The sequence below is a fragment of the Plecotus auritus genome (genome assembly GCF_963455305.1).
Source record: "Plecotus auritus genome assembly, chromosome: 2".
Classification (NCBI taxonomy): Eukaryota; Metazoa; Chordata; class Mammalia; order Chiroptera; family Vespertilionidae; genus Plecotus; species Plecotus auritus.
Genome location: NC_137771.1, coordinates 83,912,541 through 83,924,082, shown reverse-complemented (window position 1 = coordinate 83,924,082; position 11,542 = coordinate 83,912,541). Strand labels below are relative to the sequence as shown.

The 11,542-nt window shown below is 39.6% G+C and overlaps 1 pseudogene across 1 annotated transcript; it reads right to left on the bottom strand.

The window, feature by feature from the left end:
• Nucleotides 1-1,847: 1,847 nt before the first annotated feature.
• On the bottom strand, nt 1,848-6,269 carry LOC308241127 (arginase-2, mitochondrial-like; annotated as a pseudogene). Its single transcript has 2 exons — nt 6,204-6,269; nt 1,848-2,873 (listed from the first exon to the last, which is right to left on the bottom strand). The product of its transcript is annotated as an arginase-2, mitochondrial-like (transcript).
• Between the last annotated feature and the right edge of the window lie 5,273 nt (nt 6,270-11,542).

Sequence of the window (11,542 nt, the reverse complement as noted above, 5' to 3'; positions counted from 1 at the left end):
TCACCAGGTCTGAAGACTGAGAAATGAATTCATTAACGCCTCCCAGGCAGCCCTGCGCTGGTCCAGCAGTATGAGGGACTGGGGCAGAATGCATTTCAAACATCCTGGGAGCCTTGCCTCAACCTTGGATTGCTTGGAAAACAAGCCCTTATGTCTTTCTCACTGATAGTGAAATCTCTCTTTATGCAGTGTCTATTCAGCTGCATCTTTCATAACCAGGCCCACTAATTTTGCCTGTAAAAAGTCTCTCTTAGCTGCCTCTCTCTCTCTCTTTTCTATCTCAATCTCAGGGTTTATATTCTGCTAGGTTGTACTGGTAAAGCCATCCCACCTGGCAAATAGCTGCTGGGGGATTGTCCCCCTTCCCCCCACTGATGCCAGCCCTTTGTCATTGGCCTGGAACTGAGCACACCAAGGACTAATATTTGGCTGTTGGGAGCTCCAGGAGTATTAGATAATCTGCTCAGCCTAAGTCTTTAACACGTGTGGTGAGAAATTACATTCTGCTTTGTATTTTTTTAAAAATTCAAAACATTTTATTGGAAAAGAATATGCAATTTAGAGGAAGATAAGAAAAAATACACACCCAAAAGACCCTATTCCATGATTCCTGACCCTCAGGATTCACTGATTCTTGTTTTTTAGATTTTAAGTTTTAAATAGAAGTAAGTCACTTTTTTTGTAACATGCCCAATTAGAACTCTCCTGGGTGAATGGGTACCCTGTATTATCTGAAAAGTCTGATTCCCATGTAGTAGCCTGTATGTAGATGTTGCATCATCTGTCCATTTGAAACATGATGTGAGCAACAAATGCAAACCATTTGTGTCATTTAAAAAATTTCTAGTAGTAATATTTTAAAAAGTAAAAACAACTGAAATTAATTTAATCCAATAATGTATTTTGCTTAACCCATTACATCCAAAATATTATTGATATATAATTAATATAAAAGTTATTGAGACATCTTACTTTTTTTGGTATTAAGTCTTCAAAATAAGGAGTGTAATTTGTACTTACATTGCATGAAAATTTGGGCTAGCTGAATTTAAAGTGCTCAACAGCCACATCTCCGATAATGTACTAGTAGATCTACAATTATTCACAACTTTTTAAGAAGAACACATTTCCAAGTTCTCCTTTTCTAGAAAATATCTTCTTTAAAGTTAAAAAACAACAACAAAAAAAACACCAGATTTTTTTTCTTGATGTCTAAAGTATTTTGTATCCACTGTAGAAAACTTAGAAAATATAGAAAATTACGAAGAAGAAAATAAAACTTCTACATTTTAACCTTCCAGGGTTTGTTTGTTTCCCTAAGCACAACTAAAAATATATAGATTTTAAATATTAGGACCATTCTGTGACTATTATTTTGTAATGTTTTGGCTTAGAAACATAGTCCTGAAGTTTTCATGTTGTCCCATGTATGTTGGTTTCCTCTCTAAGTGGATTTTATTATATTACTAGAGGCCCAGTGCATGAATTCGTGCATGGGTGTGGTCCAGCCAGCCAGCCCCAATTGGGCCATGCCAGCTGGGGGGAGGGGCCTCGGCAGGTTGGCAGGTCGGCCCCATCCCTTGGTGGAGCTCCCAGTTGAACTCCCCATGGTTGTCGAGGGGCCAATTTGCATATTAGCCTTTTATTATATAGGATTATTTTTTTTTACAGTTATGATAGTATTATTGGTCACCAAAATAGAGAGGGAAGGGAAACTTTACAATTGTGAGAATGCACAAATATTCTCATTAAGGCAATATTGACCCAGATGACCATCAACTGTCCCCTCAAACACCTCACAACTCTGGAATGGCCATTGCAACAAACGTGTCCTCACAAAGTATTCTCTAAATTCTCACACGTTCTTCATTTTCTGATTCATTTGGTGAACAGGGAATAGGAAGTTAGTCATAGACACGGACAAACGCTGAAGCAGTCACATCCACTAACAGACCAGCTGTAGCCTTGGCTTCATCCTCTGAAGCAGCCCACAGAGAACTGACTTCAACAAGATTCAGTGCTGATAGCAGCCCCATATTGTGTATTTCCTCAGTAATACATGCCTTCTCAATAGGTCAGTCCCCCTGCAACAGGGCTCCTGTGGTACCTTGTCCTATAGCTGGAGCCAGTGCAGGGTCCAATGCATCAATATCAAAACTCAGATGTGTTGTTGGTCTCTTTTGTTTGCCAATCAGTAGTTTGAATACTTGTTTCACAACTTTATGGATACTGAGTTCATCTATGTCTCTCATGGAAAAATACTGAATATCATAATTCTTTTAAATAAAATGGTCCAGAGGGGCCACAACGCTTAGACCAATATACACGATACTTGGGGAAGAGATACAATTGATTCAGGAAAGTCCCAGGAACTGTGGTATCTTATCCTATAGTTCTCTGAGGAGAAGCAAAACTGGCTGTCCATGGAGATTTCCAGAGGAAATGGTGAAGGCTGTATTGATGTCAGCGTGGGCATCAGCCCAGATTACATGAAGGTCTGGGCAGTGGTGTGGGCATGGCCACTAATGATACCAATTGCAAGGCTGTGATCTCTTCCCACTGTGACACAGGGGTAGCCACCTGACACTGCTCTGCTAACCACCTCAGCCAGTTCCTGGTTGGCCAGGCCCACTGAGCAAGGATTCACTATCAGGTTGTTGCAGAGATCAGTTTTGGGGAGTGGAGTGCAACACAAATCTCCAAAGTCTTTTAGTGGCAGCCCAAGTTGGAGAGTCTTCTTATCAAGCCAACTTCTCTACAGCAGCAGGATCATATTCCACTCCTTTTCTTTTCTGTCCCTGTGAGAATGGAGCTCTGATCACAGCCATGAAGTGGACAGACTTTTTCAGAATGAAATGCACCTGTTTCTGGATCTAGTTAGCAATGAACTGGATTTTAGAGTTGGACAAACCCAACAGAACACTTCAATTTAGTTTGGAATAACACTCTGAACTTAGAGAAAAGGTGTTGCTACTTGTTCCTAAACATGGGATCATCCTCTGAGCCTCACTTTTTCAACTATATGGACAAGAAAAATGTGTGCTGCTTATCTTATTAATTCTTTCAACTCTCTCAGGCTTATGAGAGGATCAAATGAGATAATGTTCAAATGACCTAACTAATACAACCACACCCTATAAAATAAGTTGTTTTCATTTCTTTTTCTAACCTTGCTACACTGTGTGAAATGTGCTCTGAATATGCTTAAGATTTGTCCCCAGACATTGATTGCATCCAGTTTTTGATAATATAATATAGACTCCAAACTATTAGCATTTGTATTACTTTTAAATAATAATTTTTAAATAATACATAACTTCTCCTAGAATTTTAACCATATTTACAAATTTTTAAACGTAGTTTTAGGGCTTACTATTAGTCCTTATCCACTTTAAATCATGACTTTCTTATTCAAATTTTCAAATTCTTTACTTTGTGAATATCTCAAGTAGCTGTTTTAGAAAACACAAGGTGTGTTAAATCTAGCTCTTTAATCTGAAATAGAAATGTCTTTTACTAGTATATTGGGGTTGACAGATAAAATACATGACACCCAGTTAAATTTCAATTTCAGATAGACAATGAATAGGTTTTAATGTAAGTATGCAATATTTGGACATAGTTATATTAAAACATATTCATTGTTTATCTGAAATTTATTAAAAACCTATTCATTGTTTATCTGAAATTTATATTTAACTGAGTGTCTGTCTGGTCTCTGTTTTTATTTGTTAAATCTGGCAACCTTATTTTATAAACAACTTTTGATTGAGTACAGAATTCTTGGGTTAAAGGCTTTTTCTCTCAAAACTCTGAGAATAATTCCCTATTATTTTCTAACCATCATTGTAAAGTCTGATTTTTGCTCCTCCTTGGGCAATCTTCCCCCCCCCCCCACCCCCCACCATTCTGAATAGTTACAGGGACTTTTCTTTATTTTCATAACAAAATATTTTTAAATCTATATAAGAATTTTGAGTCTTTAATTAAGGCTCTCATAACATTTCTGAGACTCCTGAAATAATATTGCATATCTAGTAGCTACTCTTTCTGACTTATCTTAAACTTTCTTACCTCTACATTTTCTGTGTGAATCTGAACTTTTTGAGGGTGTCAGTTAGATATTTGTAACCCTGAATCTGTAATCCACAGAATAGTGAGATGAAGTTGAAAAAATGTTGGCTAAAAGATCAAATGAATGAATAAGGGCTAAATATTAGGATGGGCCACACATTTCTAAAAATTTCAAACATAGTTTGGCTAAGTCAATACACAGTAGTTATTGAACCATATGAAGATAAAGATAAACCCTGATGACAGTTCTTTGATGTAAGGAACACTCTCAACAATGAAGGCATTGACATGGATTTTAAGGAAAAGGGAGATTAAAATAGGTCTTGATTCCTGGAAGGGAGAATATAATGCAGAACAACTAAGAATTATAGGCTAATCCTGGCTGGTATGGCTCAGTTGCTTGGCATAGTCCCATGCACCAGAAGGTCACAGGTTCGATTCCTGGTGAGGGCACATACCTAGGTTGCGGGTTCGATCTTTGGTCGTTGGGGCGCCTACAGGAGGCAACCAATTGATGTATCTCTCTTACGTTGATGTTTCTCTCTCTCTCATTTCCTCTCTAAGAAAAAATTAAAAAAACAAAAGAATTGTAGGCGAATAGGCTTTTATTTATTCAGAAGCAGAGTGAAACTCATGTTTCATTTTGTCACCCTTGCTGAGAGGCCCAGGAGCATGAGAAAATACTGTTTCCCACTTTGCAGAAAATAGCAAGTTGCCTTCCCACCCACCAGCTGGTTAGAAAGCAACATTCCAGCATTTGACCGAGCCAAGAGGCCAGTGGGCGCTCTGGGATCAGGACCCGGAGGACTGACCCAAGAGAGAGGTATGAAGGGTCACTGATTTATGAGGCCATTCACATGTTGGGGAGGGAATGAAATGTCTTTTGATGTATGACTGCAATCCTGAGTCAGAGACCTAATTTCTACAACCTTCTCTACAACCAAATCATAGTTAGACTTGGCCGTGTGGCTCAGCTCCGAGATCCTGATCCTCTGACGAATCAAGAGCTCAGCTCCCTTCACTTTAGTACCAATCTGTCCCTGCTCTTCTACAATTGTAGCAAATAATTCACGTGTCAAGCATTTCTGTAGGTGCTGTGTATAAGCTTTTTCTTTACTACTTATACTTTAGCACCAACCCATTTTCTTTAGGGCAATAGGAATAAATATTATTTAAATGATCACATCTTAGTTGTTAACCTCAGTCAGATTTCAGACAATTTAATTTGGTCCCCAAATGCCTTACATTCCTTCATCTGCTTATTGATTTTTCCGTCATGTGAATCTCCATGGCATTTGATTTCCCATGAGATGCTCTGACCATGAGATGAGATTGTTGGTCATCAAAAATTAAACAACAATAATAACAGTTTTCTAGAATTCCACCCTGGAGTTATTTTCTTAACCTGAGCTTCAGCTCAGCACCATGGCCAGTTTGTAAATATGAGTATAAGAATGTCACCCTAGGGTTTTCAATAGGCATATGTATATGTAGGCCTGTATGTAGGCATCCTATATAATACAAATCTAATATGCAAATTATCCCCTTGGGAGTTTGACCGTGAGACCAGGAGTTCGATCGCTTGCTATGACATGCGTGGAACATGGCGGGTGACCAGCGGGGGCAGGGCACTGAGGGAGCAAGGGATGGAGGAGGCGTGGAGGCTGGGAGACAGGGAACCTGATCAGCCCTGATCACCTGCCAGGCCTAGGGACCCTACCCGTGCACGATTTTTGTGCACTGGGCCTCTATTATAATATATTGTTGATAACTCTGAGTTACAAATTATGGAAATAAACTACACAACTGGAGAAGCTGGATCAGATCCAATAAGACATCCCTTCTCTTGCTGCTAGAGATCAGAACTAAAGTCTGGGCATTTTTAAAACTGATAGTATTATAGATGTCCCCCATTTTTCCCTGTTAGCCTCTCTCCACCCAGCCCTCCCCAACCCTGGCTTTCACCACATTGTTTTCTGTGTCCATGGGCTATGTTTATATGTTTTTCTTTTTCAGGAGGCTCAAAGCACTGGCACAGGTTCTAGTGCCTTTTCCAGAGTTTTGGTAGGCAATAACTTTTCTAGCAGCTCAAGGTTTTGCCTCCTTTGGCTGTTCACTGACATTGTTACCCATTCTCCAGAGCTGTTCTTGGTCTCAGTCTTGACCTTGGAGGCTGCATCAGTGGCCACAGGCATGTGTTTTGCGCCTGCAATACTGATCTTTGCATTATTTGCAGATTAATTCTTGTGCTCCTGGTGACCCCCAGTACCATGGCTTCATCAGGCAGCAGCTCAGTGGGGAGAAGCAGAAGAGGGAGCCCTGAAGAGCTGGGGACTTGAACCCAATACAGAGCAACAACCATTTCCCCGCAGCATGCTGGGTCTGGATGTTTTCTTTAATGGAGAGATTTGGTCCTTAGGAGACCCTGGAGAGGACCAGGAAAGCACTGGTGTCTGCCAGCTCGAGATGCTTAGCAACATTTAGAACTAACTTAGATTGTTGCAGGGCAAAGACGTTATTTCTGATTCATAGAACTAAGTCTTGCTTGTGTGGAACATCATCTACAGTGTGATATTTCACCACATAATTCCCGGTCAGGGAAGGCCCACTGTTCTATGTCTGCTATCCTGAGGGGCATGGCCCAGCTGTAAATGACACCATGAATATGTACAAAGGGAGGTCAGGCAGATGGCTCTGACATTAAAAAGATATAAAAATAATCTTTAATGGATTTGACTGTAGTTACTATAAGCAAGCGCCTCAAAGTGATATACACAAGACAAAAGATGTATAAATGAGTTTTATAATATCCTCACCTCATTCAGTGCAAAAAGTAAATTTCCACCCAATTAGAAGTGAAAATGTGTGCATTACTGAATGGCCCAGACCACTTCAGTGATGACTGTTCCCTTTCTCCCTATTCCGTTCCCCATAATGGATTTTGTTGAGTGTAAAATACTTGAACAGAAAACTGCTAAATTTTTTGGGGGGAAACATCATTTGGTTTTTATTCCAGCAATTATTGTATATAGTACTGAAGAATCCTTTTAAAGCTTGGAATGGCAGATGATTCTAGTGAAGTTAATTCTTGAAACCAGGTGTGAACTGAGAACAAATTGCACAGACTAAGAGAAAGGACCTGGGCCTAGTGTTGTCAAAATACATCATCAAATATGGGAAGATCACAATGTACCACACTGATTTGAAGAGAAGGGCTGGTTAAAGGGATATGGCATCCAATATGTGATGTCAGACTGGACAGGAGGGCTCATATGTAAAGCCAATTCTGGATGTGCAGGTCAGGTTTGGAGCACTGCAATGTGATTGGGCACAAGGGGCTTGGTTCTGTAGCAGAGGACACCCATTGACATGAGGGGAAGATCTGGTTTTGGAAATCAAACCTGCAAAGAACCTGAAGACACCTGAGAAAGAACCCAGGCATGCAAGGTGCATGTTAGGAACCCAGACAATAAATAGCAGAGAGTCTGAATCAGAAAAAAAAAAAAAAAAAGCTTGAGTTCCAGGAATAGTGCCCTGACATGGAATGCCCAGGCTGGGGGACAGAACCCTATTGCACAGAAATTGAGAAAAACCAAGGGATAATAGTACTAATCACAACAACTTTAATACACATGAATAGCTAAGCTAACAGGTACAGAGTAATCACCATGTACTTGGCTAAGTGCTTGATTCTTCAATCTTTTCTATTCTTTTTTAATAGAGGAGAAAGTGGAGGCCTATAGAGATAAAGTATATGTTCAAGGTGACACAATGCTAAGTGGCAGAGCTGGGATTTGAACTCAGATTTGTCTCACCCCCAAGTTCATGAGCTTTGGGATGACTCCTGATAGATGCTCCCTCCCCAAGTTTCTGGGGAGACCTGAGCCCACAGCAGAGACGGAATATGGGTAGCCATCAAAAACAGATCAGCACTGCTCCCCAAAATTAACATGATTATGTAAAAATGATTCTAACCTAAAAACACCCTGAATAGTAATTGTTCATCATGCTCAACATTGGTGAGGATCTTTATGAAATCTATTTCTGTTCTGAGGATACATATAAAGCAATTAAAATATGAAGTGATATTGCTGGGGACTACACGATGGGATGGGAACTCTCATACACCATTTGTTGTCACATATACCATTTGTGGGTTGAACTGTGTCCTCCCAAAAGATACTGGTATGTTGAATTCCTAAACCCTAGTAACCTATGAATGTGATCTTATGTAGAAATAGGGTCTTTGCAAATGGAATCAAGTAAAGAAGAGATGATACTGAGTGAGGGTGGGCCCTAAATGCAAAGACTGGTGTCCTCAGAAGGAAAGAGCGATCAGGAGACACAGATACCTAGGGAAGAAGCCATGTGAAGATGAGGCTGAGAGGGGAGTTACACTGCTGTATACCAAGGAACGCCAAGGATTGCTGGCAACCTCTAGAAGCTGGAAGAAGCAAGGAGGTATTCTTCTCCTGCAGCCTTCTCAGGGAACACGGTGCTGCTGAAGTCTTGATTTAGAATGCTGGCTTCCAGACTGCGAGAGAATAAATTTCTGTTGTTTGAAGCCACGCAGTTTGTGGCAATTTGTAACTGCAGCCTCGATGAGCGGAGGTGAGGTGAATTGATAAAATCTTCATGAAAGCAACTCAACAGATGGATCAAAACTTAAAAATTTATAGCCTTAGGATTCCTATTCTTAATAAACTATTCTAGAATGTTGTTTATAGATTGAGATATAGGAAACTTTTATTCACAATTAATTGTTGCATTATATGTAATATTTTTAAAAGGAAACAGCCTAATAGCTAATGAGAAGGAATGATTAAGTAGCTTATGGTATACCCATAGGATAAAATGTTATATAACCATTAAGACATTTAAAAAACAGTTTTTAGTAAAATAGGAAAATGTATGTTATAATCTTAAATGAAAAAATTAGGAAATAGAATATTCAATTCAATATGATCATAATTCTAAAATATGCATGGGGGAAACTGGATGGAAATATATCAAAAGATTAATGGTGATAATCTTTGGGTTTGGGGACTATGGGTGACATTTTTCTTTATGTCTTTCAGTATTTTAAAATCACCTTTAATGAGCATAGATTACTTTGTAAAATAAGAAAAAAGAGCTTATAAAGAAGACTTAGAGAAATCATTAGAAGGTTAAAAAGGAAACGTCAACTGAAAAGTCATATACAAAAAATGGAAATCTGTTATTATTTACACTGATGATACAATAGGGGTGAATACTTTTTTTTTTCATTTCACATCTATTCTTTTTTTTTTTTAAGATTCTGTGATCTTTTTTATTATTTATTTATTTATTTATTTTTGATCATTTTTTAAAAATATATTTTATTGATTTTTTTACAGAGAGGAAGGGAGAGGGATAGAGAGCTAGAAACATCTGATGAGAGAGAAACATCGACCAGCTGCCTCCTGTACACCCCCCACTGGGGATGTGCCCGCAACCAAGGTACATGCCCTTGACCGGAATCAAACCTGGGACCCTTCAGTCCGCAGGCCGACGCTCTATCCACTGAGCCAAACCGGTTTTGGCATTTTTGACCATTTTTTTTATTGTTTAAAGTATTACATATAGTAGTACATATATCTCCTTTTGGGGTGAACACTTTTTAATGTCAACAATGTTAATGAGTATATTTTCATAGAGGTTTATAGCACCTTACAGGGCTTGCAATAAGCAAAACACTTTCATTGGACATTTATTATCTTATTTGGTAAGTTAAAATAAGTCTGTAAGCAGTAGGTATTGTTATACTTATTTTAAGGAGGATGTGGATCCAGGGATGCTTGTAGAACCAAGACTATAGGATGGAACTGAGTACCCAGGACTTACAGGCTCTCCTTCATTAGTGACATGGCAGAAGCAGGCTGCCTCTTTTCTGCAAGCTTCTGCTCAGTTGGCCCAGGACTCCTCCACTACAAAATAAGGGGATGCACAAAAGCTACCTTCTGCTTCCAAAATCCTATGATCCTAAAACCTGGGAGTTCTTGAGAGCTGGAGAATTGCCTTGACAGTTTTTAACTTTTGATCCCCCTGATTTCTTTCCAGACAAGATAAATTAAATCTCAATCTCTCACTCTCTCTTTCTCCCTCTCCCTCTCCATTTCTGCTCCAAGCAGAAATTCCTCGACTATCCTAATAAGCAGAGCTGCATAGACATGGACTTCCTGTTTTGACAGCTGACCTCTCTTATGCACAGATGCTGTGGAAACATTAACACATTCATATGCCGTGATGTATTGATGTGTCTCAGTGACAGGGTGCAGGACCACATGGAATAGACACCCAGCCTTTCTCTACACTCCCTTGGTCCTGACAGCTTCTCATCAGACAGGTGCTCCCTAGTCTGGCTGCCTCCTCTCTCCTGCTTCCAGTTACCCAAACAATATAATCATAAAATTGAAAGACCCAAGGAGAGCTGGGTAAGTCAGCACATCTAGTTCTAAGACTGCTGAAGGGATTGCCCCTAAATCACCCCCGCTTTTTCCCCTTATTGAAGCTCTCGTCATGTGATAACCAATTCTAGGGCCAGAGGAAAAGGCATCAGAATATAAAGCAAGGGCTCCACTTTCCACATTCCATTTGTGTTTGACTATAAATTATGAAAGGCACTTTAATTCTGCATCCCCGTTTCCAGCAGTACAGGGACTCTAATGGATTCATCTGAAATTACATTAGCTCCAGCCCCATCATTCTTGCCCTGTTTCACAAGCTTGCCTGAAGGAGGCTGATAAAGTGAGTTCTGACAATCAGATCACTCGATTGCCTCAGGGGACGGCTTCAAGGGCTTCTGTCAAACCTTGGTATTCATTCATAAACATTTATTAAGTGCTTACTAAGTGCAAGGCAAAATCGAGGACCTTTAGTTTCCTCCCTCCCTCTCTTTTCTCCTCCCCTCCTTCTCTCTTTCTTCTTTTTTTTTTTGAAAAAATATTGTTTGATCCCCTACTTACAGTGTGACAGATGCAGTGGAGATACAATGACAAATTACAGTCACTGTCAAGGAGGATCTCACAGTAGGTGGGAGCAAGAGGAGGGTAGACATATAAATAAATATGAGACAGCATGGTGGAGGGGGCACCTGATGTCAGTCAGACTGGCTGGGGGTGAAATCCTGCTCTGGCCCTCATCAGTCATGTAATCTTGTGACAAGGCATGCCAGTTCTCCAAGTTATTTCCTTATGTGTAAAATAGAGATAATTATATCCCTCTCAAAGAGTTGGCATTAAAGAACATTATATATGTAAAGCATCTAATACAAAACTTGGATCATACTAGTTGTCAGTAAATATTCATTTTCTTTCCTCTCAGATATTCTTATCTAATAAAGAGGGAATATGCAAATTGACCATCATGCCATCACAATGATGGTGGCACCCACAGCAGAGGCAGGGGTTTCCGTAACACAAGATGGTTGCGCCCACAGCAGAGGTGG